The sequence below is a fragment of the Rhinopithecus roxellana genome, chromosome 17 (assembly GCF_007565055.1).
Source record: "Rhinopithecus roxellana isolate Shanxi Qingling chromosome 17, ASM756505v1, whole genome shotgun sequence".
Classification (NCBI taxonomy): Eukaryota; Metazoa; Chordata; class Mammalia; order Primates; family Cercopithecidae; genus Rhinopithecus; species Rhinopithecus roxellana.
Window position 1 is genome coordinate 82,753,826 of NC_044565.1, and position 10,109 is coordinate 82,763,934.

Consider the following 10,109-nt stretch of genomic DNA (forward strand, 5'->3'; position numbering starts at 1 on the left):
AAGACTCTCTGGCATTATAGTAATATTTTATTTAATAATATTCTATGGAAGCATTTATATTTCACATCAAGAGTTTTATTTTAGGGATGAGATACTGTACTAAAGTACAGTGGAGTTCTTAGGATATTAGGCTTTATGCAAGATAAAGCACACTGTTGCCACAGGGATCAGTAAATAGTCCTGGTCTGAGACACTAGTTCCCACTGCTAAGACATGGGTGGGAGAAGGTGGTTCCCACAGACTGTTTTCTCTAGATAAAAATACAGTGCAGTTTCTATTTACGGGCAATTTTTAAAAATTCTCAGTAATTTGACCCAAAAGGAACATACCCTATCATTTTCTGAACAATTGAGCAGTGAGCCCGCTTCTAATATTCTGAGATTATATTTGTATGCAGTATTAATTATGCTCATGCTCTGTCATGTCAATGGTGTTGTTGCAACTGCAGTTATTTTTTTTTTTTCTTTTGAGACAGGGTTTTTCTCTGTTGCCCAGGATGGAGTGCAGTGGCAAGATCACAGGAGCCTCAACCTGCAAAGCTCACATGATTCTCTCACCTCAATCTCCCAGTAGCTGGGGCTACAGGCACATGCCACCATGCCTGATTAATTAAAAAAATAATAATAATGTAAAGACAGCATCTCACTAGGTTGTCCAGGCTTGCAGCTCTTTTTAAAAATTGTTTTTTTTTTCACATGGTCTTAAGAAATAAATTGCTTGTGAAGATTCATGCATTACAGACTCAAATTACTTTTTAACAACGTACAATATATACTTAATACATTGAAGGTAACTTTAAAAAAGTTGTTTTGGCTTGCGAAGCATTACTCCAAGTGATGGTTATGAACTTGAATTCTATGAATACTGCTTTTATCATCTCTAGTAAGGAAATTCAAAGCATTACATTTCTCCTAGTGCTCATTATTAAATAATATGTCAACATAAATATAATTGGCCCTTACATTTATAGGATGCTGTATAGTTTCCAAAGTGATTTTACCACCAATAATTTTGCCTGACTTACTTCACAACCCTGTGAGATAGGCAGGGCTAGTAATTATTTACTAGTCTCCATGTGTATGAGGAGATTAAGGATCAAAAAGGCTAAAATGCCTGCTTAAAGCCAAATAGATAATAAGTATATAATTGAGTACTAGGCCCCACAATGAAAATACTCTCTCTACTGTGGTGTTAGGAAAATGGCATACTACTCATGCAATTACTCTTATAAACTCTATCATTGTATCATAAAGGCTTTTGGATTTAATTCTATGACAATACCAAAGCATCAGCAAAATTACTGTCTGAAATTTCTGTTGAAGTAAATAGCAGTTAAGTAAAATGATCCATTGACTAGGGTTGATTATCGTCATAATCCAGTAAATGTTATTCATTTTAATAAGATTTCATACACATCAAAAAGAATTAATTTTGAGTTCATTTGAAATTCTGACCAAAGCAAGTTTTATTTTTCCACTTACAAGCTAAGTTTGCTTCTTCTACTTTTCCACCAGACACCTCTTGTAGCTTGCCAGCCTTAGTAAGTTTATCATTGCACTCTACCTGCCTGTTTGCATTACTTTGATGAATGTAAAGGTAGTATATCCAGGTTTTTTTTAAAAGTATTATTATTACTCCTCATGCTGCCTTCTTTTAAGGTATGTTTGTGTATGTGTGTGTGTATAGTGTGTGTATATATATATAATATATATATATATATAATATATATATATTTTAAATCAGAGATATGGTATTGTCCTGTTGCCTAGGCTGGAGTGCAGTGATGTGATCATAGCGCACTGTAGCCTTGAAATCCTGGGCCCAAACGATTCTCCCACCTCAGCCTCTTGAGTAACTAGGACCACAGGCATGTGCCACCATGCCCAGCTAATTTCTATTTTTTTTGTAGAGATGGGGTCTCACTATGTTGTCCAGGCTTGTTTCAAAGTCCTGGCTTAAAAGTGATCCCCTCTCTTGGCTTCCCAAAGTGTTGGGATTACAAGAGTGAGCCACCATGACTGGCTGGTATGTTATCTGTATAGAATACTCATTGGACTGTTTCCAATTTTGTATAAGTATAATTTATTAAGGAATCAGTTCTAAATACAAGCATGTTGATCAACTCTGCTTCAGGAGTTCTAAAGCACATGTTTTCCCTTTCTTAAGTACCATTCTTCTTCATGCAGGGTCTTTCCTTTTTTAATATCCTTGATAAAAGCTGTCACTTGACTTAAAAAGAAGCTCGTTTTACTCACTGTCTTCCTGTGAGAAACTTATGTCTGGTACCACTACTCAGATCTCTAGAGCTAAACGTTGCATGTCTCTACTCAGCTTCCTCATTGTCTTACCCTTTATTCCTATAAACCACCCTATGACTTTCCACAATCTTTATTTTCTGCTTAGAGTCTGCTTCTCATGCTGCAGCCAAAGAACACTGCTTGCTACAGAAGAGTAAAAAATAAATAAATAAATAAAAAAGTGTTATAATTGGTTGGTACTGTTAACTCATTTGAGTCATACCTTAAAATAACCATTTTTAACGTTTTTGTCATCAAGCATTGTTTATTACAACATTATTATATTTTCTTCAAATTGCCATACATTGTTTACTGAGATATAACATTTTGCTTGATTCCACATATTTTTCCTGGGTTGTGTTTATCCCCCCTTTTTCTGGCCAAATGAATTACATGCATTTAAAAAGCTTCCTATGATCTATATTTGTACCGGTGGTTCTCAAACCACATCAGACTCACCTAGGTTTGGGACTCACTCATTTAAATAACACATCACTCACCACCAGGCTTATTTATGATAGAAACTGAATTGCTGGTTGCCTAGGTAATTTCTCTAGATCAAAGACAAAAGTCATTTAGCCTTTTCTCCAGTCTAGAAATCTGTTTGCTCTGCTAATTGAACTACCCTAATAAAATCAATAATGTCCCTTATCTTCAGTGAGGTAGGAAAGAAATCCATTCCGAAGTGGCAGAGAAGCTGCTTTTTCCTCCTGCATGCTGCCTGCTAGTGTGGATCTTGGCATAACAGACACTACTTGACAAAAGGTAAGTGTACCAAAGTAAAAACTATACTCTTGGTGAGTTCATTCATTCCTAATAAAGACTTAGGTCTCTTTTCCTGCAAATATTGTCACTAAGTGAGTATGAAGAGGTGCCTTCTTATTTTTGGACATCGTGGGAGGTGGGATTAGGGAGCAAGAGGTGAGAATGGGTGACTATCACCACTCTTGTTGCTAAGGGCTAGATTGGTTCATCTCTGCCTCTTCTGTGCATGTAAATAAATGCAGTTCTCTGGGAGCCTATGTTAGGTTCAGGGCCAAAAAATTAACATACCACAATTATATATACTCTTTATTAATTATATATATATATATATATATATCCTTTTTTATTTCTTAACATGTTATAGGAAAGAGGATGAGAACTTATGGGAAAATAATTAAGTTGAAATGTCCTTATTTTATCTAATTCAGCCTGCTCCTATTCCTCTGTTCCCATATCAGTAATTATCATAACCACTTACACAATCACTCAGGTTTGGAACCAGCCTATTCAACTGGTCTCTGGGCCTTCTGCCTGGAGCTCCTCCTTGCTCCCTTTCACATTGCATCCAATGTGGTCTTTACTAAGCTTGGATCTGATTTTATCTTTCCTCTGGTTTAAATCATTCAGCCACTTCCCACAGATTCATGGTTATGGTCAGATTCCTGAGCAAAGTATGCAAACCCCTTCAAGATCTGTCATTGCCTGCTTCTCAGGGTTTATCTTCCATCCCTGTGCCATAAGCACCTTCCTCTCCACTCATATCAAAATGTTTGCCTCTTCCAGAACTTGTTGGAGTCTTTAATGTTCTAATACTACCATACATTTCTGAAAGAAGCATAAGGGTACAACATTCCTCAAATATATTTACCTTTGGAACATTTTATAGTAGATGTTGTATAAGAAACACACTGAGGTAAATGGCATTTCACATATTATAGTATATATTGTAATGTGTATCATGCCATTAAGTATCTTTCATTATTTATTTTATTTATTTTAATTTATTTTTTGAGATGGGATCTTACTCTCTCACCCAGGTTGGAGTGCCATGGTGCAATCTTGGCCCACTGCAGACTCTGCCTCCCGGGTTCAAGCAATTCTCCCACTTCAGCCTCCTGAGTAGCTGGGATTACAGGGGCCCACCACTACGCCTGGCTAATTTTTGGATTTTTAGTAGAAACAGAGTTTCACCACGTTGGCCAGGGAACTCTTGACCTCAGGTGTTTAACCCAGTATTTCCCCAAATTTTTTGACTACATTTCTTTTTCTTCATGGAATACTTATTAAAATCTTGCAAAACTAGAGTTCACATAACATAAAGAAAATCTTGTTGACTGGGCATGGTGGCCCATGCTTGTAATTTGAGCACTTTGGGAGGCTGAGGTGGGAGTATGGCTTGAGACCAGGAGTTCAAAACCAGCCTAGGCAACATAGCAAGATCCCACCTAGATATATGTTTTTTAAATTAGTGGGGCATGGTGGTGTGCACCTGTCGCCCCTGCCGCTCAGAAGACGGAGGTGGGAGGATCACTTGAACCAGGAGGTTGAGGCTCCAGTAAGCTGTGACCATGACATTGCATTTCAGCATGGGAGACAGAGAGAGAAACTGTCTCAAAAAAAAAAAAAAAAAAAAAAAAAAAAAAAAAAAAAAAAAAAAACAATACCCCGGGCTGGGTGTGGTGGCTCATGCCTGTAATCCCAACACTTTGGGAGGCTGAGGCCTGTGGATCACGAGGTCAGGAGTTTAAGACCAGCCTGGTCAACATAGTGAAACCCTGTTACTATGAAAAATACAAAAAACTAGCCGTGCATGGTGGTGGGTACCTGTAATCCCAGCTACTCTGGAGACTGAGGCAGGAGCACTGCTTGAACCAGAGAGGCAGAGGTTGCAGTGAGCAGAGATCGTGCTGCTGCACTACAACCTGGGTGACAGTGTGAGACTCTGTCTAAAAAAAAAAAAGGCCCCATCTCACACTATAAGATCTTTCGCATACAAGACAGCTATCTGTTTCGTCTTGTCATTTAAACTTTTTTTTAATTTAAATTTTAATTTATTTTATTATTTGAGATAAGGTCTCACTCTGTTGCCCAGGCTGGAGTACAGTGGTGTGACCTCGGCTCACTGCAACTTCCACCTCCTGATCTCGGGCAATCCTCCCACCTCAGCCTTCCGAGTGGCTAGTACTACAAGTGCTTGCCACCATATCTGGCTGATATTTTTGTATTTTTGGTGGACACAGGGTTTCACCATGTTGCCCAAGCTGGTCTTGAGTTCCTGAGCTCAAGTGACCCACCTGCCTTGGACTCCCAAAGTGTTGGGATTGCAGGCATGAGCCACCGTACCCAGGCTAAACTTCTTAAATATATTCATTCACATAAAGTGGCTCGCACAGAAAAGTATTGATGTTCTTTCAAAACCATCAGGAACATCAGCTTTTATTTGAATGAATAGAAAATAGAAACTGATTGCTATTCTTTGAAAACAGGACTCTTTGGTATACATACCATAGCCCCTGTTAGCTATTCAGTAAAAGCCTTTGAGGTTTCTGCAATAAATCAAAGTGATTCCAAAAAAAAAAAAAAAAGAAAAAAAAAAGTTTGCTTCTGTCCTCAAGGCCTCCACAGGTGTCATTCTTTCTACTTAAAATTGTATTTTTTTTCTCTACCCAGTTAATTTTCATCCTTCAAGGTCTTTAAAAGGAATGTTCCCAACCTTTTAATGATAAAGATTTTTTTTTAATCAGTACTTCCAAAGCATCCTCAGCAAATATCCTAGCACCTGTCATACAGGATTACATTTGCTGGGGCATGACTCTGTGTCTCTCACCAGATAAAAACTCTGTGAGGTGAAGGAGTGTGTTATTTTGACTGTATATCTTCCAGAACCTACAAGTGGGCTTGAGATGAAGAAAATTTAAATTAAATAAGGAATTGTATGAGTCAATAAAACAAGTAGGTAAATAATGCAAATAAATACCTGAGGTTTCTGGGAAGGGAGACTTACAAAGCACACCTTCTTAAGAACAATTGCTCATGGCTAAATAGCTCCTTTTACAATCTCACCACCAATCTTTCCATTCTGTGGAAACCACACTTTTCAGGTCCAGCCTGCTCTCCCAAGTACTCTAGGTGAGGCTTATCTCCCTCTGTAATAAACACCCATTGGATATCAGGTATTATTGCCTAACCAAGCTATCTCATTTCCATAAACCAATTAGCTCAACATTTCCATTTCTTCTGATGTTTTTGCCAAGCAATTACGAAATTCCATTAGTGTTCTTATAGCTAAACATAGAACTCATCAATATTACTTCTTTAATCTATAGGCAGCTCCATTGCTTCATTAGACTAGATATACAGAAGAAAGACTAAGGGCAGCAGAGTCAGAGACTTGGGTGTAAACCCTGGTTTTTCCACTTTCTATTTGTGCCATGTAGGGTGTGTTACTTGTGTTATGTTTCTCTTTAAGCCACAGGTGCTCTTCCGGAAAGTTGTGCATTACAATATCATCTATGTGTTGTTTTTATAGTATGAGACAGGGAGATCTATAAAGTCTCTAATCTCCCCCAACAAAGAGTAACTTATCTGTAGACAGTAGATTAATAGTAATTATGTGTATTAATATGAAGAATCTTTCAATTGATATTGGATATACCAAATTTCATTTGGTTTCATACTCCTAGATCATAGAGTTTTTGTAACTGCCTGAAGGGTTGACCTTGCCTGCTGCCTAGACAGAACTGATTTATCCAAGACAGGGGAATTCATGCAGAGCCAACTGTGTGGGACACTGGAGTTTTATTATTACTCAAATCAGTCTCCCTGAGCATTTGGGGATCAGAATTTTTAAAGATAATTTGGCAGGTAGGGGCTTGGGAAATGGGGAGTGCTGATTGGTCAGGTTGGAGATGGAATCATAGGGGATTGAAGTTAGGTTTTCTTAATGTCTTCTGTTTTGGGTCAGATTACTGGTCTGGGTGGTGTGAGCTGATCCATGGAGTGCAGGGTCTGCAAAATATCTCAAGCAATCATCTTAGGTTTTACAATAGTGATGTTATCTCCAGGAGCAATTTAAGGAGGTTCAGAATCTTGGAACCAGAGGCTGCATGACCCCTAAATTGTAATTTTTAATCTTGTAGCTAATTTGTTAGTCCTGCAAAGGCAGAGTTCACCCCAGATAAGAAGGGGGTCTTTTTGGGAAAGGGCTGTTATCAATTTTGTTTCAGAGTCAAACCATGAACTGAATTTCTTCCCAAAGTTAGTTCGGCCTATGCCCAGGAATGAGCAAGGACAGCTTAAAGGTTAGAAGCAAGATAGAGTCAGTTAGGTCTGATTTCTTTCTGTCTTAATTTCCTCAGTTATAATTTTGCAAAGGTGGCTTCATTTTCAATAGAGTATATGAGACGTGAGTCTCTGAGTTGTAGTGATAGAAAGGTACCTTACTACAGTTACAATAGCATTACATAAACTTATGTTAATATTGAGGTCACTTAAATTTTTGACTGGAAAGGTTTTTATTGCTCTTCAAATATAGATGTGGACATAAATGTGAAAGATGGCAAAAGATTCAGGCCTGAGCCTCTGGCAAGACTGTCTTTCCCTTTGCTCAGTTGCTTCATCCTTTCTTGCCATTATTTCCATGATTCTGTAATCCCCTGTCTCAGTACTCCATGTTCTTATTTTTGTTCATATCTGGCCCACATTATTATTCATTAGACTCACTTCTTTGGTCCACTAAATTCAATATCTCATGGTTTTCTTGAAGAGTTAGTTGTATAAATCTTTTCTTTCTTTCTCATTATTCCCCATTTGCCTCCCTAGATCCATCCTTCCTTTTCCTATACTTTGCTCAGTCACCTGGAAGACTGACCTCAAAAGCAAAATCACCTGTATTTCCTTGCCATTTGGCTTTCAAATGTGCTCAGCTAACGAGAGGCTGGAAAGAAATTGACAGCTGGGAAAAGAGGAAGATCGGTGTACAAGAGGAAGATTGGTGTACAAGAGGAAGATCGGTGTACAAGAGGAAGATCGGTGTACAAGAGGAAGATCGGTGTACAAGAGGAAGATCGGTGTACAAGAGGAAGATCGGTGTACAAGAGGAAGATTGGTGTACAAGAGGAAGATTGGTGTACCTCCCACTCACATCTCATTACCTGCCATGGTCCTAGTAGTGGCTGTTCTTATTATGGCCACAACTACTCTTGGACAGGCTCATATCCACAGCTCCATCCCTTAACTAGGCTTCATGAACACTGTTCTCTGCCCTTATTTCTTTCTGGGTAGGGGTGATAAAGGTTTCCTGACATCAGAGTTCCTGAGTGCCTCATATATTGTTAGTCCCTGAACTTTGTTGGTCCCTGAACCTTGCCCCAATATCAATAAAAAGTTCCTTGATTAAATACTTTTCAGTTGAATCTTTCCTGCTGGGACCTGTCCAATTCGACTTTAGTATACCTTTCGTACCAAGAAAATGATATTTTCTTGCCAGGATTTGGCTGAAAGGGCTCACAGTGGGTGAGGGGATGAGATTACTTATTAAGTGATAAAATGGAGATCTACAGAGGTTAACTTGCCTAAGATCACATGGTTGGTCAACTCATGGTCAGTTCATTAAAATATTTATTAAAACATAGAATCAGTCAAGCAGTGGAGATAAGAGATACATAAAACACTCATGTACCCTTAATAATTTATATTCTAGGCCAGGTGCAGTGGCTCACACCTGTAATCCCAGCACTTTGGGAGGTCAAGGCAGGTGGATCACCTGAGGCTAGGAGTTCAAGACCAGCCTAATCCACATGGAGAAACCCTGTCTCTACTAAAAACACAAAATTAGCTGGGTGTGGTGGCACATACCTATAATCCCAGCTACTCAGGAGGCTGAGGCAGGAGAATCGCTTGAACCCAGGAGGCGGAGGTTGCGGTGAGCCGAGATTGCATCATTGCACTCAGCCTGGGCAACAAGACCGAAACTCCATAAAGAAAGAAAGAAAGAAAGAAAGAAAGAAAGAAAGAAAGAAAGAAAGAAAGAAAGAAAGAAAGAAAGAAAGAAAGAAAGGAAGGAAGAAAAAATTATATTGTAGTATAGGAGAAAGGTGTATAACCAATATTTAAAATGTAGCAATAGTAAATACTCAATGCTAAGGAAACCCTGAATTTAACCTAGGCATTGTGGATGAAACCATGAGAGAGATGGGGAAAAACATGATTATCTGAGTAGAATGAAAAGCATATGTTCAATCTGTCCTCCCTCAACATTTTTCTTACTTCCACTCTAATGTGTAAAGTCTAACCCAATCACCAGCTGTTTTCTTCCAGGCTGCTTGCAATAGCCTCCTGTAAAGTAGTACATCATCTGTGCTTTTCATCATCTAATCCATTCTCTACACTGGGGTCAGAATGATCTTTTAAAATGCAAATCTGAGACAATTCTCTGCTTACAACTATTTTTTCACTCCCAATTTTCCCTAGGATAAAGCAAAAATATGACTAACAAGTTCTTACATAGACTGCCCACTTCATGAACTTTATCTCTAGCTACTGACTTTCTCTTTTTTTATGTTAACTTATATAATCTACTTTTACTTCATTGAAAAGTTATTCTTCTTTGACTCCAAGACTTTTGCACGTTCTATTCTCTGTCTTTAACATTCCTCCCGCCTGTCATTTATGTTGGTGATTTGTACCCATACTTCAAGCATTAGCTCAAAAATTACTTCCTTGAGAAAGCTGCCCATGAAAATTCCTAGACCAAATGAATTCCCTGTTACATGCTCTCATGACACCCTATAGTTACTCTTTACAGTATTTATCTCAATTCTAAGTTAAATGTGTTTGTTGGGTTCTTACGTTTTTCACTTCTTGAGAACTGGCATGATTTCCATCTCTTCACTACTTTAGTCTCAATGTTAGATCCAGTGCTGTATAGGTGGTAAGAGTTCAGTAAATAATTTCTGAAAGAATATGTGAATATAAGAAAACTCAGACTCTGAGAAATCATTTTGCATTAGGGGAAAGTGCAAGTCATTCTAAGTGATGAAACTGTGG

At 38.3% G+C, this 10,109-nt stretch overlaps 1 long non-coding RNA gene across 2 annotated transcripts in view; it reads left to right on the forward strand.

Annotated features, from left to right (window-relative positions):
- The window catches only part of LOC104663032, a 36,687-nt gene extending 28,251 nt beyond the window's left edge, over positions 1–8,436 (forward strand). For both annotated transcript variants that reach the window (XR_004054386.1, XR_004054385.1), the window contains 3 exons: positions 476–789; positions 2,956–3,062; positions 7,884–8,436. This is a non-coding gene — a long non-coding RNA (uncharacterized LOC104663032). The remainder of the gene's footprint in view (positions 1–475; positions 790–2,955; positions 3,063–7,883) is intronic.
- The last annotated feature ends 1,673 nt before the right edge of the window (positions 8,437–10,109 follow it).